Here is a 22,143-nt window from a genome sequence, read left to right as displayed (position 1 = left end):
TAGATGATAATGGGTAATTTAGATTAATGTTAGGGGGAGGGGTGAGGCTAGATGAGCTTCCACCTTCACGTGGTTGGCCTTGTTAAGTAGAGAATATTAAAGTATTCTCAAAACCAAGTGAAGCTCAAACTAACATACTAAGAATCTTAAACCCAATCCATCTACCTCTCATCTTCTCATCCCACTAAGTCATCTTTTTTACCACTTTTTGCATATTCAATATCCTATTATTCACAATCTTGATAATGGCAGCCTCCATCTTTTTAGCAAGTTGTTCCTATCCTATTTTAAAAATTTTAAAAATGCATCTACTTCTCTCCTACCATAACTCCCATATGACAATAGATGGTGTTGCAGTCCACAAGCCACCATACAAATAGTCCTTATTTCAAATAGATGTTTGTCTTTGGTCTTAGGAATATTTTAATTAGGTAATTATAGCCCTCCTTAGTGTTCTAGATTCTAGTAGTCATTTGATAGTTTCTTTGAACAACCTTAACCCCATAAGAAATCCACAAACCATAGTTGATGAGGACTACTAGAGAAACCTTCATTATTGCATCCAAACCAAGGTAACCCATTTACTTTGTATTTTTATACCATGGAAATATTTGTAAACTTATATCCATATTCCAACTTTATTAAAATAATTTCTCCTCTTTCTCTTTTGGTCCTCAAAATTGGTATTGCTATTCAAAGATGGTAGCAGAGAAATTAGTGTGTGAGTATGCAATGTTTAAAGGTAGCTTTCATTTGATAACATTTTAAGTTTCTTTTATAATTGAACAATGAGAATATTAACCCATAATTGGGTTACAAAATATTTACTAATATTCTTCATTGCATTTTCCATTCAATGTGTTTGTAGAATGAATGAAAATGAAGACCACATCTCATTTTAGAGGTTTATTCACCTTTTACATGTTTAGAAGAGTAGAAAAAGGTCATAATATGTGTGGATGGTCTAAATTTAGATCCTTGCCAAACTTAAGGTGAATCAATATGCATTCATGTTTCATTGTGTCTAATGTGGAAATGAATTAGTGTAGTGTAAAAATATATTCTATTCACACAAGAAAGATCCAACATAGAAGCTCAACAAGTTTAATAGTTTTTGGTAAAAATGTTCATATATTTCTATTCTCTACAAAATCTTCTATTCTCTAAAAACTGTACTAATTCATCAAAACCTGATATGATTTTACACCTTTTTCTTTTACAAAAATGGCCTTTGATAGAAAATATGAATACTTATTTGTTGTAATCATTGGAATGATAATGATCATGGTGGCTGGAACTAGCATTGCCATTGGTGGAGATCACATAGATGGTATGCAGCCATCTTATTTTGGTTTTCACTTTTCTTATTATTATATTTCATATGTTACCAACACTTTACCTTTGAGCATAATTTCTACTAAATAATCTATTTGTATGTTGGATAATGTTGAGCTGCTTCTCACACAAAATTTATATTGCTCCTTGTTTATTTCATGCTTCATTTTAATGCTAAAATCTATGAAGCTCTCAATATATTATGAAAAAATAGAGGTGTTTGACATCTAGGTCTTTTCTATTCTCACTCTACATGTGTAAAGCAGGGTCGCCTAGATGAATTAGAAGCAGGTTGTCAAAAATTCAAATAGTAACAATATAATTCCATACAATACAAGTCATCATCCTATTACTCTTCACACCATCCTCCACCAATAAGCTATATTTTGTTTCAAATCCACCATTCAAAATTAAATACATAGTGGATGACTTCTAAATACCATCACATAAAAATATATTGCATGAAATATGAACTAGATCACTCATAGCGACTAGAAGATTGCATGAAATATGAACTAGGACACTCATAACTACTCATAAGTTTAAGTTGAGGTTCTAAATTTGATATCATTCCTATGTCTCCCCATAATTGAGTGAGATAAATCCAAAGTCACATAGAAGTGTTTTGGAGGACTAAGTAAACAACATAACACGAAGTAGAAACCATGCCATATAATACAAATGAATTGAAGATAAATAAATGACCATTTGTATATGGCATCAAAAAAATTCTAGAACCATGTGTCATAGGAAAATGCATTACATTGATCTGAAATGACCAACATATGATCATAACTAATGTTATATAATTCCATCTTCAAAGTTTAGAACATCCAAATTCAAGATGTCAGAGTCAATCATTACTTGAATTGTACACTTATCCAAAATTAAAATATGCTACAGGATTTCACAATTAAACTCAAACTCTGAAGCATTGCTTGCAAATGGGATATGAAGAGAATTTCAACAATAGTTAAACATAATAGAAGTCATTGTAGGATATGACTTGCCCAATCTGTCAAAATCAGATTTTCTATATTACATGAAATTAGAATCATCTATATATAATGTATATCTAAATGTTCAATAACATATCTTTCAATAATCTAATATATACATTCATAATATATGTAGTATATACTTGTTAGTTTTCATAATCTCATATATATACATGTGTGTGTGTCCATGTCTAGATTTGATACCATTTAATACCTGAAAAGGAAGGGACTGATGTGTTTCCAAGGAGATGCCTATCTAAATCCAGCCAATGTATTGATTCCCAAGATAGGGTAGAGGTTAGCATCCCTTTAAAACATTGAGGGCATAGTCTGAAGATAGGATAATGGTTTGAATCTCTAAACTTTGAGGGAACCTATTGTGATTGATATCTAAGAAACTTGGTTACAACCTAATCTTCTTCTTCTTGAACTGAAATGGTGTTAGAGGTAGTATCGATAGTAAGGATCATAAATAGTAAGTTTTCTTAATATGGTTGGTAATTTTATAACTCTCCTTACTTTGAATAATCAAATAACATAGATTTGATTCAAGGGAACTTAGTCCATTCAGTTTAGGCCACAAGTATATTAGATATGGCTTAATTTTGGTTATAACATGCCTAAGCATAGAAGGGAACATTACATGCTTGGATGTGCTATTGGGTACAATGAGTGTAATGCCTCGCCCGAAGATCCTTGGAAACAAGGATTCAAATCAAGCCAAGATACTTTTTTTTTTACAAGTATGAATGCACAAGACAACATCATACAGGGATCAAAAAGATCGCAACGGAAGACTTCAACACAATCCTGGCAACCAACGAATCTCCGAATGCCACTACCCAATTGACACACCCAAAAAAAGGACAAAAACCACCACAACAAGATGAGGGCACAAGAAATGACAACTCATCAACAAAACACCAAGTTGGGGTAAAATGCAGAATCCTAAAATTTGGCTAAGCCTGAAATCCTGAAGCCCTGAAAATTGGCTAACTCTAGATTTTTGAAGCCCTGAAATTTCCTAGAATCCATAACTTATCTCTGAGAGGTTTGAAACCTATCTCAAATGATTTGTCACATATATTAAAATATATCTTAAGTATACGTAAACTTATACTTAAATGATATATTTTAAACCCCAAGAGACTAAAACAGAAACATGATAACTCAATTTCAAGAGAAATTGACAAAATTCAAAATGCAACAGCATAGGGTCGAAGAACATCCAAAAGGGTATCCAAAACCACTCTCAAAAAGATCGAATCACAAAGAAAAGTGCCCGCTGATGGCACGTGCAGGTTTTTCACAAAAATTGTGCAACACTTTTTACTAAGGGAGGGCGATACTTCTCCTTAAGGCGTGCGACACTCTTCTAGTTTCGTACAACATTTCTCAAGAAGGCATGTGACACTTTTCAGCATTGTATGACATTTCTCAAGAAGGCATGCGACACTCTTCCAGTGTCGTAGGATATTTCTCAAGAAGGCGTGCGATACTTTATAGTGTTGTACGACATAGTTTGCATGGGCGTGCGATACTTTTTAAAGTGTCGCACCGTGCTAAACAAATGTCGCCCATAGAAACATGAAAACACTCCCATAAGCAAAAAGGACCAAAATTAGAGCAAAGAAACTCCACACTAGGGAGTACCGGATCCACAAAGGCTTGAGAAATGAACACTCGAGTGCAAGAACAACACAAAAAGGAGAACATCTATCCATCTAAACTACAACAACAAGAACACACTAAAATAAACATCGCAGTGAACTGAACAACCAAACTAAGTACATGGTTCCTCCCAACCGTCAATAGCATCATAAGACCATCGTGGATCCTAGCCATCCCCCGCGCGTAACTTCCCAAGCCACCAACCAAATCGTCAGTACAGTCGTAATAGGGACGCCACTACTAAAACATGCATAATAACAGCATAAAAAAATCTAACATGCTAGTGATAACGCATAAGATAATTCTACAGTAGATAACATCACCTATCACATGCTAAACAATAGTAAGCAACAGATATACTACTAAAGCAAATCACATCATCTAATCATATGCTAAACATCATAATAAGGGAATGCACCAATCAAATAACATCATCTAAACATGATATACAAGCATCCCAAAGAAAGCATAAATCACAAGAAAGCATACTTCGGAACTCGAAGTACCAAGTGAAGACATCCAGCAATGGTCGCACTAAGACAAAAGATCATCTCTATACACCGATCCCTAGCAGTGGTGAAGGTAGCTACACCTCCCAACCACGTGGAACCCATAGGTCCACACCCGCCATGCTGATGGAGATAAAGATCCAACCACAAACACACAAAAATCACAACATCCATGGCTAACACTCAAGCCAGATAGTATGATGGCTGAACCAAGAACCTAAGACAATGCAAGGAGTACAGGTCCTGGTCAGACACTCAATAGGCTACTATGTAGGGACTAACATCATGGAGAGTCGCTTGGCATCAAAAAGCCCAAGCTAGGACTTGCGCAGATTCAACATCCCTCAACGAAAAGGCTCTTGCACCCCAAACCTTTTTATTATCTTAAGTTTTATTATCATTCACACATTTTATTTAATTTTCACTTAATTAAAGCTTCCTTCGCCAACCCTCTGGGCACAATGATCACCAGGCTGTGAGGTAGAAGCCCCCTCCATATGCTACCCTACCCTACCCATGCTCATCCTATGACAAGTGCCCGTGGGCATGCATACTCCCATGCCAACCCCAATGATCATAACTTTTGGCAAATCCACGAAAGATCGGTCCTCACAAGTCACCCAACAAATGTACACGCACGTACTTGTGTGTGGCGCACCACCATCACGAAGATCATAACACAAGGACAGGAATGAGAACACAATGCAAAGAAAACACCCAACTGAAAGCAACATGGGAAGGATGAATTCTACAGGAATCCCAAAGCCAATAAAATCATACATCATGAAATCATTCAACCGGCCTCAATCTGAGAGTATGGATTCTACACGAATCCCAATGATGTAACAAGACCAAACATCATGAACTCACTCAATCGGCCTCAATCTGAGAGTATGGATTCTACATGAATCCTAGCATTCATGAAACAAAAGCAAAGGTCCAACAAAAACCATAACAAGTATAAAATCACTCAACTGAACACAACATTGAGAGTACGGATGCAACACGCATCCCAATGCAACATAAAAGTGAAAAAGTGGTATGAATGATATCCAAATGGATCATCAAGGTCCATGACCCACATTGTGCCAAGAAAATCTGAGAAAACAGGGTGGCACACAAAACGAGGTAAAAACCCCAAAAATTTGGAAAACTTCAAAATTAAAACCCATTTGGCTTTTGGGTTCAAAAACCCCAAAAATCCAAAAATAAATGGAATCGGACACCGTATGCGAAAACTTCCAACATAACAACGTAAAATTCCAAACCCTCATCCCAAAAAATAGGGAAATGTTCATACCCGCCCAAACGGGTAGAACTAGCATACAGAAACGGAGGGGAACACTAGTTCTCAGCCTCCAAACAAATGGCTACCAAAAACAGAAGCAAAAAAAGAGCAGAAACAATAAAATAGGAAATCCCTACCTCACAGCCAAAAGGGCAAAATGGGAATCTGAACCATAAAATAAATATCTCACAGAAGTAGTTGAAAATCGTGACAATCCACAGTTTCCCCGAGCTGGATCCAATGAGCCCAACCTCGCGATGACCCCACGCTCGTAGCTCCCACACCAAACAAAAGAATAAATCCTCATGAAGAGGATTTTTGGGTTTTACTCTCCAACTTTCTAATTTGAAAGTGAGAAGTGAGGAATTAAATTCCTCTTTAGATACTTATTCACTTTTCGGGTGAATAATCGATTAGGGCATTTAACCAACCAATCTAGTTAAACCTCGAATCGACCCAAATGAAAATAGGTTATTCCTATAAATAGGAATTCATCTATGGAAAAGCTGCCAGAAATTAAAATAAATCAATTAAAAAGCTCGAAAATCCAAAAACACATAAATCTCCTTAAACAACTTTCGCGACAATGCGAACCTCTAAATGCACAAACATGCTTATTGGTCTAATCACATAATGCAATGAGTTCGGATTTAATAATCATCGAAAGGTTTAAATTAAACATTTAATTAAAGATATGTCAACCATATAAGGACGACATTGGTAAAAAATGAAAGGCTGAATCACTAACTCCATGTGCCACTACCAGGGATATAAATCTTGTACACTAAACAACACGATCAAGTGAAATTGCATATAATAACATAGTCAAAGCAATAAATGCATTAAATCACCTAATTTAACCATTATTTAATTATATTAAAATAATCTATTTACATCACTCACGTTCGCATAAAGCATAACAATGCAAGAATGAAGTAAATAACCATAGCATTAAATCCATCACATAACATAATCAGAGGTATATCCAAATACCAGATAACCAGATATCATCATAAAACACAATGTCATCTCAAAATGGCATCATCATGCAATATGATTAACTAAACAACATAGTAGTCTAATATCTATGATACTGGAATCAAAGAGTAACATTTGACCCTCATGTCATCTCAAATGTAAAACATCACATAAGAACAGATATCTCTCAGATCAAAATAAAACAAGGTAAATGTTCATAGCACATAACCAAATCATCCAATAAGAACAATCCATTCTAATTACTTAAGCATTTAATAATGATTGATTACTCTGCACTAAAAAGGCATTTAAAACACATAAGAAAACACAGTAAAAAACATGACTAACCACTACTACAGGAACCTAGTCTCGTGTAGCATGGTAATAGAACATAGTGCAATCTCTACACACATCTCAAGGTAATCACGAAACAACCTCATGATACCACATCAATCCTGGTAACCACTGGCACAAACCTCAGTGAACCAAAAATTGCATCAAAATCTTAAAGATCAGACAAAAGCATATCAAAGCAACTGATAAAGAAACATAAATCCAAACACCTCAACAATGTAGACCACTCAGGGTCACAATCATGATCCCATCACAACAAAAAATCAACAAGGTTGCATCCATCAAGATGACTTACAAAAGTCAAATGGGAGAGGCACTACAATGAGTCTGTACATTACAGGTGTAGCAAACTAATGGTGAGGAGATAAGGAGATCCTCAATTTTTGCTTGTGTTCTAAATCACTTCCAAATTTATTCTTGAAAACCTGATTGGTAACTAGTCAACTACATGTTTTGTGATTGGGAACATAGTTGTTCATTCAGATATAACATTATCACCCATGTCTCAGAGAAATATGAGCATATAAAAGTGTAAAATGGGATCAAGTTTATGTCCTTTTTAAGGCATTATGAAGAGCATATAGGTGCTCCTAGTAAGGAAGATGAGTATAGGTCAGGGCCTTATAACCATAGGTTAATTTCCTAGGAGCTTGGTGAACCCAAAGTGATGAAAAAGCATCCACATAGCCAAGAAATCTTGCATAGCCCAAAAACAATGACCATTCAACTTTTCATGTTTTTACTCTAATTTAGTATATGTTTTCAGGTTTTATTTTGTCCATTTATAGTTTCTAGCTTACTAGTTGTGATAGTTTCCTTATTATGGATCACATGCTGACTTGACCATTAGAGTTCTTGTGCAAGTTCACTCTGGACAACAATTTCTGCTTCATATGTTAGACTAGGGCTCTTTCCCTTCTCTAAAGTTGTCATTTTTTGCTTTAAACGCTGTCTTGTGTGGAACCACCACTAAGGATGTGACATTTAGTTTTTTGTGTCCTTAGATATCCCTAAGGCTTGCATCATAGATCTTTTGTTCATTACATGCTAGACTAGCTTACCCATTCACATGGAGATTGTAGACATTTCTATAATATTAGCTCAGGCCCACATGACTAGCCTTTCTTCTTTTCATGCTTTGTGTTTCAAGTGAGAAGCTAGGCTTCATTTTTATGGCTTTGACTAGCAGTTACCCATGAAAGATGTTTACTTTGTTTGCTATTCCTCATGGGATTATGGGTGGAGCCTTTGATAGCTATCTGTAGATTACTTTTTTTGGTGGATGCCCACTATAAAAATAAACATATTAATATTGCAAGAGATTAAGTGGCGTCAAGGGAGTAAAGGAACTCAATCACTTTGTTGCCTCAATAGTAATCTTTCTTGATCCATTAATTATGAGTTAAATGTTATGTCCACATTGCATTTTTAATCTATTTTCTAAGAAGCTGCTATAGTTGGCTACCATGCAATGGAAAGGAGGAAAAAGGTGACATATGTTCACTATCCATAAGAAAAAGAGAAGGCTCCTTCTATAGGGTGAAATAATTTTTCACACTTTTAGATGGTTTTGGAAGATGAAAGTGGTAGAGGAGAAAGAAGCTCTAGAAATGATAATGTATTTTGGGGTGGAAAAGTTAAGGTAGGCCTTCATATTCATGTAATTTATTTTTTGCATTCTCTCACAAATCAATGTGATGTCCCCTATTCAAACATTAAACCCAGATGCTCTGCTCTCACCATAAGAACCATGTCTACGACCTAGAAGCATGGGCAGAGTGGATGTAGAAATATGAACAAAAGATGTTTTCTCCCATGCAGAAAATGCAATCAAATTTCATTCATGTCAATTATAAAATAAAATAAAATAAAATTATAGAATAACAGATGAAATAAATACTATCATAAAGCAAATTTTTAATTAAAGTTTATACCAAGCAAGAGGAATTTGGATCTTTTGGACAAAAGAACTATTTAAGAGAGGCTAAACAAGAAGAAGGGGGTGAATGAAAAAATAATATAAACTTTTGATTATTACTCCATGTGGAGCAAGAACTAGATGTCAAACAACATGACGATGAAACCCTCTAGGTTAGAAATTAGAGGAGGAAATTCCCCTAAACTTATTGTAGAATTAGTAGATAGAAACCCCTAATTTTGTTAGATTTAGAAGAATTTCAAAGGCATTCCATTAAATATAAATGAGGCTAGGGTCTGATGGAATGGGGCTTCGTAAATGATAGAACTTGAACTGCTGAAGTTTTTAAGGAATATTTTATAGCCGACAGTCCCATGAATTTTGTACTCTAGTTCTACTAATAATCTAAGCTCACAAATTTAGGGAAGCCGATGATCCCATGAAACCATATCTTTATCTTCTATAATCTATGCATAATTAAAACATGTTAAGAAAATTTAAAAAATCTACATTTACATGTTTGACAAGTGGCACATAACACTCCTAAGATAGTGAGACAATTTATAGCCCCACCCCATTTTCACCTACTTCAATATGCAAGCGTAAAATGTAGGAGCTTCTATTTTTGGGGAATAGATACCAAATAATCCCTTAGCAAACCTTTTTATCCTCTATGGGACTACCTCTTCGCAAAAAATAAAGATTAAGCCTCCCCCCATAGGAACCCACCTAACAACAGAAAAACACTATTTTACTGATTGCTAGAATATGACAATTTAGTAATTTTATTTTATTTTGAGCATAAAATCTGATCTACAGAACAAGATATTAGAAGAGATTTCTCAATCATGGAGATTTTATATCTATATTAGTTGCACAAGCTATGGTAATTGTGAAGTAGGGTTTATTATACTTAATATTATGATAGAAAAAATATAAAATAAAATATGCAGGCTAATACAATCATTTGGGATCTTTGTCAAGATATTCTTGTTCTTCTTGTCTTCTTTAATATGATTAAGCTAGTTTTATCTTATATTTTTCTTTGGGTTTGTTTTAGCCTAAGGGGCTGGATTGCTTTAAAATATAGATATGATTTGAGATGGAATGTTGATCTCATGAAAATTGTAATAGTTTATCTTGCTTCAGTTTTTCTTGAGTTCCTCCATTTTGAATTTCTATGGTTTTACCATTTTAGATTGTATGCAAGATAAATGGGGGATATGGAAGCTGCTTGCTAATTTTATGGTGTTTAATACCCTATTACATTTTTGTTCTTGGCAGAGATTATTTAAGAATTGGCTTCGAGATGAAGATCCATTTCACTCATTTTTTTCTCTTGTTAGCCTCATCTTGCTTATGTCTTGTGTCCTTTATTCCTTGTTCTTGTGTGATGCTCATGAGCTTAAATAAAAGGGTACTCCTCTTCACGCAATTTCTAGAATTAAAGTTGAAGCAAAATCTGCAAACATTGAAGAGAGTGTGAGTACTATAAATCTAGATGGGATTTCATTCATGATTTTCATTGTGGAAATAGATCATAGTCCAGGAACTAGGCATGATAATCCTCCTATAACCCCTTAGTGCTCAATCTCATACTATTTTTCATATGTTTCTTCTCAATTACATTACAATACTTTGTGTTCCTCCTAGTATTTTTCCATGTATCCAACTAGTTTGTGGACATCATGTATTTAATTTAGATATGTGATCTATTACATGTTGATCCAACCCAAAATGTCTCATTCCACAACACCTTCCATTTGGCTTTTTTAGCCATCGGGACTACATAAATAAATGTTTATTTTGTTTGTAGGGCTTCTCAAATAAATGTTATTCAACATTCAATTTCTGGATAAATGGAAGGCATTTCTATTTGATATTTAACAAGCAATATAATTTAGAGTTTATTGGTTAGTTAGAACACTTAACAATGAACAACTTACATTTACTCTTTAAAATATGCCATGATTTTTATATAACCCAAAAAAATATTATATTTTCTAACTATCTATATAGATATAGAGAGATCATTAATCTTTTTCCAATAACTAACTCAATATGTAAAACATTGTAATGTATACATTGATCCCAAGTGAAATATTTAATATTTTTTTTTAATGTAAACAATGTTCTTCTATAGTTAATATTATTGAAATCCTATGTACTCAATATGAGTAGCCATGAGAATGGTATTTTGTATGTGATTTTTTCCATTATAATGGTATATAATTTGATTGATTGGAATATCTTCTCTTCAAATAATGATTTCTTCTATTATAATCATTTCCACATTTCTCTGAAACAAGTGACAATTTTTGGACTTCATCGATTATAGTATTAGAACCAAAATTGGTTTCTTCTTGGCCATCACTATTGTTTGAAATATCACCATGCCATCTAGAATTTGCATACTCACACATATCCTCAAAGAGATAATTGGCTGTGTATTGGTAAGGAGTTAATTTCTATAGAAGGCATCTTCACACAAAAGTTTAATGATTTGGTTTGGTGAGGATTAGATTGTACATCAATTATATTTGTATCTGAATACTTTGAACAAACTTGATGCTTATTAGATTTTAATTGATATATTTTCAAAACTATATACATACTTCATCTTTTTATGCTCCATGAGATTGATCCTGACTGATACCCACCAAGAAAACTATCACTATTTTTTAATTGTGTCTTTTGTTGCTGAAAGCTCTTCTTATATGGTCGAGTTTCTAAATACACTCATCTCTAAATTCATGCCTTCTTGAGACTGCCAAGTCTTTTATAATTGATATCAGTCTTCAAGATATCCTTTGTGATAGATCAAACCTATTAGATTAAGAGGCACGTAATATCTCATAAAATCTACCATGAGAATGCATACTCTCATCTCTATACACTAGTACATTTGACCCTATTTTTCGACCAAAATTTTTGACCATCTATTAAAATGTTTTAGATTGGTCAAAATATGGAAGGAAAAACATCTTTTTGTAAAAATCCATTCCCGTGTTGGTCGAAATTTTGACCAACACGGGCTTCATAATGTTAAACTAAAAAAGGGATTTCGCTATTTCATTGTTATGCATTTGCCCGCGCGTGGGAGCTGCATGCAAAAATGGTTTTTTCTCTTCTGAATGCCTTAGAAAGATTTGTCCTCACTATGAAACATAGGTAGATGCTCTTTGTAAGTTTCTCTTGTCTTCATTCATCCATTTTCATTTTGATCTGAGATCGATTGGTGGAGTATTGAGGAAGAATGACTTGCTGTAATAGTGGAAGCCGTGGGCGTGCCCTAGTTTGTCATTTTTTAAGCTTCAAACTTCTCTTTCTTCCAATGAACCGATAGATGCCTTTAAATTTTGGGGAGGAAGAATTTAACAATATATTTTTCAAAGTTTGTTTTCTTTTTGTTAACTCCTGTTTGAATATTGGTGCTCGAAGACCATAGTTTGGGTTCGAAAGACTTACCTCGAATCAATTCCATCATGGCCATGAGTAGGAGCCAAGTCTAAGATACCTTACTGAATGCCCTTGGATATTTAGATCCCACTGAATGTAAGAGACTGTGGACAGGAGAGTCTCCAAGTCCCACCGAGTATATACTTCTAGAATTACCTATATATATTTATATTTATCAAAGAAATACAAAATATATAGTAAATGAAATTTGGGTAAATTAAACACACTGCATTGCAAATGATAACGGAGCACATTTATTTTTCTATTAGTAATGGATACTGTGTGTTTACTTGCAAAATGACAACTAAGAAACTCAACAAAAGAAGGAAAATACTATATACAAAAGATGAATAATTGTAGAAGTAATATATCTTGTGAAGTGCACTATGATGAGACATGTCTATTCAGACACCCCACCCTTTCTGAAACTGTTGCAGTTGCACCTCTCTGTTCTTATTGAAAACCATAACATCATTAAAATATGAACCAAGGTAAGGACCAAAAATATCATTCATGTAGTTCATTTATATTCTTAAATTTAAAATGATACCATAACACATATAATTAATATCAACCATATTGTGTGGTCAATTTGCTTCCTTCACATTCTCTTCTAAGACTTTGTTGAAGAAAATATTAACCATTTTGATGGAATTCAAACAACCTTATTTCTTAGAAGATGGCACTTAACCTCAATGGTTAGCTTAGCAAGTTTTGACAAATCCATTAAGAATAATCATAAGAAATACTCATATATTGACAACATCCCACACTTAAAGTCAAGTTCAATTTCTTAAAAAAATGAAAACAACTTCAATTCTCAGAAGATGCCTTTTAACCTTTATGGTTAGCTTATCAAGTGTTAGCGAATCCATTAAGAATAACTATAAGCAATGGTTATATATTCGCAACATTTTACACACAAAGGCTATTGCATTTTCTTAAAAAAAATCAAATCTTCTTATTTTATTATATCTGAAGAAAGATTATACACACTCAGGTGCAATAGGAACTCTTCGGGAGAAATACATTACCTGTGATAGTAATCAATCACTTAGCTTTACACATGATCATGTATAAATAAGCCTATATGCAGTTATCTTGCAGTTAGAACAACAATAACTACATCCAACTGTCTTTATCAACATCATCGTTTGTAACATTTTGTCATTTGAGCACTCATTTTACTGCATAGTCATTTGAAAATTTTGTCTGTGGATTAGTATCAATACATTAGACAGAACAAGTGCATTAATTGATTCAGTAAAGCAACTGGTCCTAAGCAATTGGAAGTGAAATTATTCACGCCACATGTTGTTGCCACTTTGATGTACTGTTATCACCAACTGCGCAAGTTGGCTAACTAAGACGAGGGTATAGCCATTATATTTCTAAGTGGTCTTTGGATTGAGAAATAAGTGATTGACATTTATATTTGGGCTTTGAACTTTGAATTTTAAATTTGTCAATTCATTCTATACGTATCTTTGTGTGAGGGGACTACTATCCTTGGCTCCAAAAACTTGAACAGAAAGAGATCAACTTGTTCCTCAAAGACTATTTCTATTATCTGTTCAATATTGGTTAATGATTCATTCCATGACCTATCATTAAATTTTCCAATTTAGGGGACGTCTCCTGCAAGAGCAGAGGTAACAAAGCAGTGCTCATTAAATCCAAATTTAATGTCCAAGTTGTATAGGCATATCCATGCAACTAGTACATTTGACCCCATTTTTTGACCTAAATTTTTGACCATCTATTAAAATGTTTTAGATTGGTCAAAATATGAAAGAAAAATATCTTTTTAAAAAAATCCATGCCCGTGTTGGTTGACATTTTGACCAACACGAGCTTAACATGAAAAAAAAAGGGTTTCAGATTGGATGTTATTCAGCTCAAATTTGCCCACGCCAAAATCTCTCTTCTGATTACGCTATTGGGAGTTCAGCTTATCAAGACCTTATTCAAGTGTATGATATGATCCAACTCCTCTTGGAGACAATAAGCTTCCCTCTTCCACTTAGCAGTGGCAACCATCAAATAATTTTAACACGGAGCATGCGGGAGCTGCACAAGCACAAGAATTGGTGAATGTGATCGACTGTATTTTGGGGCTCTTAGCATGTGAATGAAGGCCATTAATGTTCAAATGATGATGAATGGAAATGAGTTATTTTTCTCACACTTGTAGATGGATATATGGATTTTAGATTTCAAAGTGGTGATTTTTGTCCAGAGCATTTATGATCGATTTCCCATCTTGACAGTATGGAATCACGAGGTTATGGATATCAAGAAATCTATCATCCAAAGGAGTTTGAGGTTCATCGAGAGGCTTATGAGTTTTGTGGAGAATGGATTTCTGACTGAAATTATTGCGGTTAGAGTTGGAGATAGAGGATGCAAGAAAACTGCCACTAGCGAAGATGGGATTTCACCAGCCACTAGGGTGTGATGAATCCGATCCTTCCTCAGCTCATCAGGGACCACAATAACCCTAATCTCTTTCTTTTTCTCATTATAATTAGTAAATAAAATCATCTATTGCTATTACTAATTATTCTTGGACTAATTATCTTGGAGTTCTTCTGCAATGCTCTATTGATATGTGGTTTTTGTTTTCACCCTACTAGTGGATCTATCACTTAATTATCATAAATTGTAAACCCATTGTTGGAAATATTCAAGATATAAAAGTTTACTGAGAGGGGAGGGGTGAATCAGTAAACTTAAAATCTTAAATCAATTCAAATTAACCAGTAAAATATTTAATCATCTAATCTGCAGTATGTAAACATTCATAACACATAAGCACAGAGATTTTGGTGACCCAGAAACCTTCCAAAATAGAAAGTAAAACTGGGGTGGGGATGAAACCCACAAATCTTCTTTACTGCAGTAGGAAGTTAGCCGGTTAAGGCATACAATGATCACTTCTTGTGATCTACCCTGTTAGGAGCATAAAGGATTGTTACATCCACCTTGTTAAAGGATTTGAAACATACTTCATAAGTATGCACTCTGTTAGGAGATTTGAAACAAAGACTGTTAAGTCTACCCTGTTAAAGGATTTATAAAAATTGATTCACCTGTTAGAATGAAACAGTGGATCTGAATACAACTGATTGCTGATAAGATCCGCTACGCTCTGATTGTCCTTGATATGACAGATAAAACTTTTCTGCTCCAATGCTGACTTTGCTGAAAACCTTCAAAATTTAGCTTACATGCTTTCGCACACATTCTTCATATACTTCGCATATATCACACATACTCACTTTGAATGATACAATACATTACATATATATACCATCCAAGTTAAAATTACATGCAATGGTCGGCTGAATAAAAGTAGACAAAATTTAACTGAGTCGGCCAAATAGCAAAATAAACTCGGTAGAACAAACTTCTTTGTTTACCGACTGAGCTCGGTTAACACTGAGTCCTATGTTAACCGTCTGAACTTCGGTTAACACTGCATCCGTCTTTACTCGGTTAATATTGAGTTCTTATTTAACCGACCGAACTTGGTTAATGCTGAGTTCTTGGTTAACCGACTGAACTCGGTTAATACTAAGTTCTATGTTAACCGACTGAACTCGGTTAACACTGAGTTCTATGTTAACCGACTGAACTCGGTTAACACTGAGTTCTTCTTTACTCGGTTAATACTGTGAGAAAAGTGTTGTCACTAATGGCAAATAACTTTATGCCAACACCCATGACATTGAAAGTTACAATAAATAAGCCCCAAATATTCACTATCCATGATATACATCTAGGACATCAAGGATTTATTGAGGGTTCTAAAATTTATTGTAACTAATAGGAAGGCATAATGAGTGGCTGAGTGTTTCTCTTGGACCTAAAAAATACTTGATACCTATATCTTGTTCAAGTTTTCAATAGCCATACTCATTCTAATTTTTTTGTCAGCTTTAAGTTTTTAAACAATCTTTAGATATTAGATAGATTTGTTCAATTATGTAATAGTAAGTTTAACTTGGAGTGTCTGGTTATTGCTTTCCATGGGAGATCAACTGTACATTGTGAATGAAGCTGCTTCACAGGCTTCCTGTTATATATCTCAAAATTCAATACAGTGGCAGTGTTAAATGTTTTGTATAGTAAATAATACTTCATACATTCACTTGTATGATAACCTGGTGTCTATATACTGTGTAGGTGATTTTATCCCGCGACGAAGACCCTCCAGTTGTTAGAATAATGGATTACAGGTAATCTCTGGTAATATATTGTTTTAAAAATACAAATGTTCTTTTAAATTTTATTTGATGAAAATAAGATCTACTATAAAGTATGGATTTAATGATGACAGATATCCATATTGGTTCTCTATAATGATAGCATTTGAAATTGATATATCTGTTTCTTATAGTTCCCAACATAGTCAGAGATACTTTAGGCACTCATCTTTCTGCTGTCATTGTTGGCTGTACTTTTGACTAGACTTCTATTTATCTGTTGGTCATTCATAAACATTAATATAATTTATTTATTTCTATTAAATTATGAATTATTATTGTTGTTACTTGCCCAAGGTAAAGTAACAATAAAACAAGGACAATGAAGGTCCATACAATTAAAATGGCACAATAATACGTCTTCTGTAACTTATTGTTTGTATATGGTTTTGTTAAAAGTTAGGAAATTGATGAGAATGTGGCTGAGAAAAGAGATGTACAATTATATGAAAAGTGCTTTACCTAAATAGGTTAGAGGAAAGATTTAATATATAATCTTTTATAGATCAGTGATGTCCAAATCTAGTAGTAACACATAATTTAAATTTGGATGCAAATTATGTACCATAGTGATTGAAATTTCATGTTTTAATAAACTTTTCACAGTTCTACATCTTGAAAGCTGAGGCAAGATGGTTAAAACATATGTTAAGCACTATTATTCATTTTATTTGGTGACTTCCCAATGAGAAATAAGAGAAGCTAAAAATGGTGATTGGAAGGGGTGGAATCCATTGCTGGTCCTCGGGACCAAGTCCACATAGCATGCATCAAAACAAGTAAAAGCTTGGGAACAACTCTACTTAAATGCTACACCCACATATTCAAGTTTACTAATCTTAGCTCAGTCAAAATGTGAAAAGAATAAAATTAGCAAATTTCATTTTCAACATTCCATATTCAAGCATCCCATCTTGAGTTCCATCCATCATAAAAAAGAAGAATGGGTAGAACTCAGATCAAAATTGATATTTTGAACTCAAGATCATCTGTTAATTGATAGCCTATGGGATTTCTGTTAAGTGTAGTTAAACAAGGATATGAAAACATTACATTTTGCTGAAAAATTTGGGATTCAATAGTAGACAACCCAAAATTATTTTTCCGTTTTATTATTTTTAGGCCTCGATGATAAACTTTGCAATTTGAATAGCAAAAACAAGGCTATTATAAAACCAAAAGGCAAGTGATTCTTAGGGCTATTCTGTATATATTTCTTATTTTGTGTGGGTGGGTAGTCAGTGGGTAGTCAATGTTTAGTATTTATTATTTTCTAACTGCAAAAAATAATTTGAAGTGTATGTAGGTCCTTTTCCTTTAATGCCTAGCATATCAAGGTTATTCAATATGTTCTCTACAAAATCGTTGCTTTCTTTAGCAGGGTTTGTGTCATCAAAGCATATAATCAAGCACCCTTTATACCTTTGAGCAAAGTATTGGTTTAAAAAATGAGCTTTTGCATGTCCAATATGAAGATATCCACTCGACTCAAGAGGAAACTGAGTACAAACTTTCCCAATTTCTACATCCCGTAGATCAATGTCAAAAGAACCTTCCTCCTTTGCTTTCTCATTGCTTTCACTTTTGATACCATTAGGCTCACTTTCTTTTAGACTTACTAGCTTTGTCTTACCAATTCCTCTTCTACCAACATATTTATCAACTACTTGACCAAGTACTGGATACTCTGACAATATTGAGTTAAACCATCTAGCTAAACTTTGATATTTCTTTGATTTGTGGATAGCTTCCCATCTTTGTTCTCAAATGTTCACCGGTATATGTTTTGCAGATACCTTCCCATACAAAATAATTTAGAACATTGATAGTTATGAGAGCTCCCCTACCAATGTGTATGTGACACAGAGCCAAATTGGACATCTTTGTTCGAACAGACTGCTGAAAGCTATATCAACAACTTGCAATGAGAGTCATATTTGGACATCAATGTAAAATACCAACACAATGTACAGAAACATACATAAATTCATCCATTATTGACCATAAAGGTTTTGAGTCAGTGAAAAATATACCTTCTTTTTAGTAATCAAATGCTCAACTTCAACAAGTGACAAGTTGACAAGCTCTGAAATCTCTGGTAGCCAAGTCAGCTTTAGCTTTGTTGTTTTGACTGATCCTTCAAGATGGAGCATGCCATGAAGTTGTACAATAATACCCTTTGAGTCCTTCTCAATATTTTTTATTATGGCATTTCCCAAATCCATCAGTGTTACCTCTTCACCTTCTAAGACAAGAGCAGCATTAGCACTCTCCAACCAAATGTGTTTTGTGTAAGTAGTTGCTTTCTTGCCAGCACCTTCATACTTTTTATGCCTAGCCATAATTTTGACAAAAGGTTCTTTAGGCCCATTTGTTAAGCATAGAAGAACACAATTTTCAAAAAGAGCAGTGTGTCTAGGACAGACAGGGTCAATGATTTTTTTATTCATTGTCCAAAGTCTGTCCCACTCCATTAGATTTAGATTTTTTGATTTTTTGATGCTCCTTGAAACAAAAGTGCCAAAGAAAACTTAGATTTATAATTTTAATTGGTATAGGTTATAAAAATCTGTATGGAAACTATAGAAAATTAAGTGAAAAAAAAGGTGTTCCAAAGAAAAAGTCCAACATTTAAACTTGTGACAGAATAAATTGCTTTAAGGCCTCTACTGTCAATCCCCTTCGTAATGTTCCTTGCACTATTGGGAAGTGAGGATCGTCCCAACCATCCACTTTTTCATTATCTACAAACCACTGTAGTTTTCGCTTGCTCTAGAGAGTATAAAAAAAATTCAAATGGCTAAAATCCCACACATGCACTTTCCGCAAACCCATGTCTTCTAAGACCCTATAATATTGTTCATTACAATCATGGTACTCAATTGAATGGAGAGCATATGTCACACCTTCAATGCTATCCACATATGGGCATGCAAAATCATATGTTGGATATATCTTGTATTTAGATCTAACATGGTGATGACAGACAGGATTGCATCTATAACAAATAGGATCTCGCAATATTTTGTTAACATCTTGCATATCTAGCTTACCTCTTAGACAAAATTGCATCCCCCTCTTAGTAGCAGCAATCATTTATTTCTACAGACACATATTTTGCTCCATAGAGTTATTCCTATTGATGGACTCAATTCTATCCATTCTCTCTTTCTACATCTGCTCTCGAGGTGTGTCATCCACCAATTTGGGTTGCATAAGAAAACTTTTAAATGAGTTGTGTTAATATAATTTTTTAAGGATTGGTTACAACCGAAGTCATAAGGTTTTTGACATTGGTGGAACCGTAGTACATTGTTAATTAAATGTTAACATATTCTATGTAAAGGTGAGTTTTTTATTTGGAGTCCCCTGGTTGCTTTCTCAAACTAATCAACCTTGATTTGATAAGCGTTTCTGCTTGTAAACTACAGTGTTAGAATTTTGATGTGGAATTCCTTCTGCATGCAGGCTCATTTGGGGAAGTTTTTCAAGGCATATGGAAAGGAAAAAAAGTTACAATCAAGATTTTACTGGAGCAAGACTTGACAGAGGAGAACATGGAAGATTTCTGCAATGAAATATCACTTTTAAGATAGCTGCATAACATTCTATTCAAAATACTATAATCATCATTAATTTCTCCTGCTATCTCAAATTACTTTAAATAAAGAGGTTGGTAGGACTTTTCTTTCTCATACTTTTTTTTTTTGTTCTATATGCATCTTGTCTAGCCACTTGCGACATCCAAATGGTACTTTCTAGCTCCCTGTCTATAGCTTGAAGTTATTGTTCTGAAAATTTAAAGTAGGGTGAAGTTTTCTTCTAAAGTTCTCAAAAATTATATACAATTGTATGTTGTGTTTATCATATAATTTGATGCTTTGGTTTGGATATCTTGTATGTGTAAATAGTACAATGCCTATGAGCTTGTTTAGAACTCATGCAATGGTCGCATCATAATTTGTGTGAAATTGCTTGTATTTTAGGCCCTAAAATGCCCTAGACGGTTTGTATTCACCAAAATGCTAGTATTGAAGCCATGCAAATGCAATCAATATCATCGCCCAAGCTGTTTGCATCCAAACAGTGCTATGCAAGGAATAGTGATGCATTTTTGTTGAAGCAATACACACAAATTTGCTCCAAAAATCACCACTTTTCCTTTAGAGTTCAAAATGCATGGTATAAAGTCATAAAGGCATGCTTTTTGAAGCACTTTGCATTTTTTTTTGTATGTAAAATTGACACTTAGTCTTCTTAGTTACTAAGATAGGGTTTTAAATGAGAAACACACATGTATATGCATTCAAAATCGACAATTTGGAGTCTTTTATAACTAAAGTTGATAATGATGTGCTTTTCAAAACAATTTGCATGTGTAAACACATCTAAAAAGTGCCACAATAACTTAACACTTGCTTTTTAGGAGGTTTTACATATGGTTTTTATTTTACACATGTTTAATATATGCAAGTTTATAATACACAAACAATGTGCTCTAGTAGCATTCAATTGATGGATCAAGGGTTTGTGTGATATGGATGTATAGAGATTGTTAATGATATCTATAGTTTGGAAAAAGTTAGCGGAGTACTGATTCACCCCCAAGTATTCCCTATTTCTAACAATGACTATTTATGGTCTAATATTCAATCCTTATTTTGAATGTGCTATATGTTGAAAATGTGGAAATTAGTGATCCAAATTTGATAGAAATTATGGACACAAGCACACTTGTAGCTTGAATTTACTTAACATCAGTGTATGCACATCCATGTATATTTCCTATTGCATATCCATGTATCATCCTCTCCCATTTTAGTTTAGCTGATCTCTGGTGAAGAGAGGCAATACTCTCATTGTGAAAGCGTATGCCATCAATGAAGGAATCTGGTACACAGAATACTGTTAAGGTTTTGAGAGATGATAGTGGAGGTTCCCAAAACACCGTACTAGGAAAAATGTGGCCCTGCCAAACTTCCTAGCTAGAATGGTAACTATGTTCTATATAAAGATGCTTAGCTTGAGGAAAATTCATTTTCTTTTGGAATATGTACAAAAAAGGCTCTAATTTCTTAGGAAAACAACATTTACTTGTAGGTTCATGGTAGTGCATTCAACATCTAATATTTTAAAATCCTGTTGTTACCAATAATGCCTGAGGTGTAGTTTATGGTCATCTTTCATTTGAGAGCTAAAAATAATTTTATTTTCTAAGGATTTTTCCTTTTCAAATATATCATGCCTATATATTAAGTAGTGATCTCCAGCTTTCAACTCTATAGAAATCCCCTAGTAAGTCTGTCAGGGTTAGGCTTCCACTTCCAAAGTAGATTGTGGAGTACAAATTTGGATCCCAAAATGG

At 34.0% G+C, this 22,143-nt stretch overlaps 1 pseudogene; it reads right to left on the bottom strand.

Moving 5' to 3' along the window:
- The window catches only part of LOC149540557 (glutamate--tRNA ligase, cytoplasmic-like), a 56,469-nt pseudogene extending 36,649 nt beyond the window's left edge, over nucleotides 1–19,820 (bottom strand).
- Nucleotides 19,821–22,143: the final 2,323 nt, after the last annotated feature.

This window comes from Cupressus sempervirens, chromosome 9 (genome assembly GCF_028749045.1).
Source record: "Cupressus sempervirens isolate cs-2001-9-10 chromosome 9, ASM2874904v1, whole genome shotgun sequence".
In the NCBI taxonomy this organism is placed as follows: Eukaryota; Viridiplantae; Streptophyta; class Pinopsida; order Cupressales; family Cupressaceae; genus Cupressus; species Cupressus sempervirens.
This window is presented reverse-complemented; position numbering and strand designations above follow the sequence as displayed.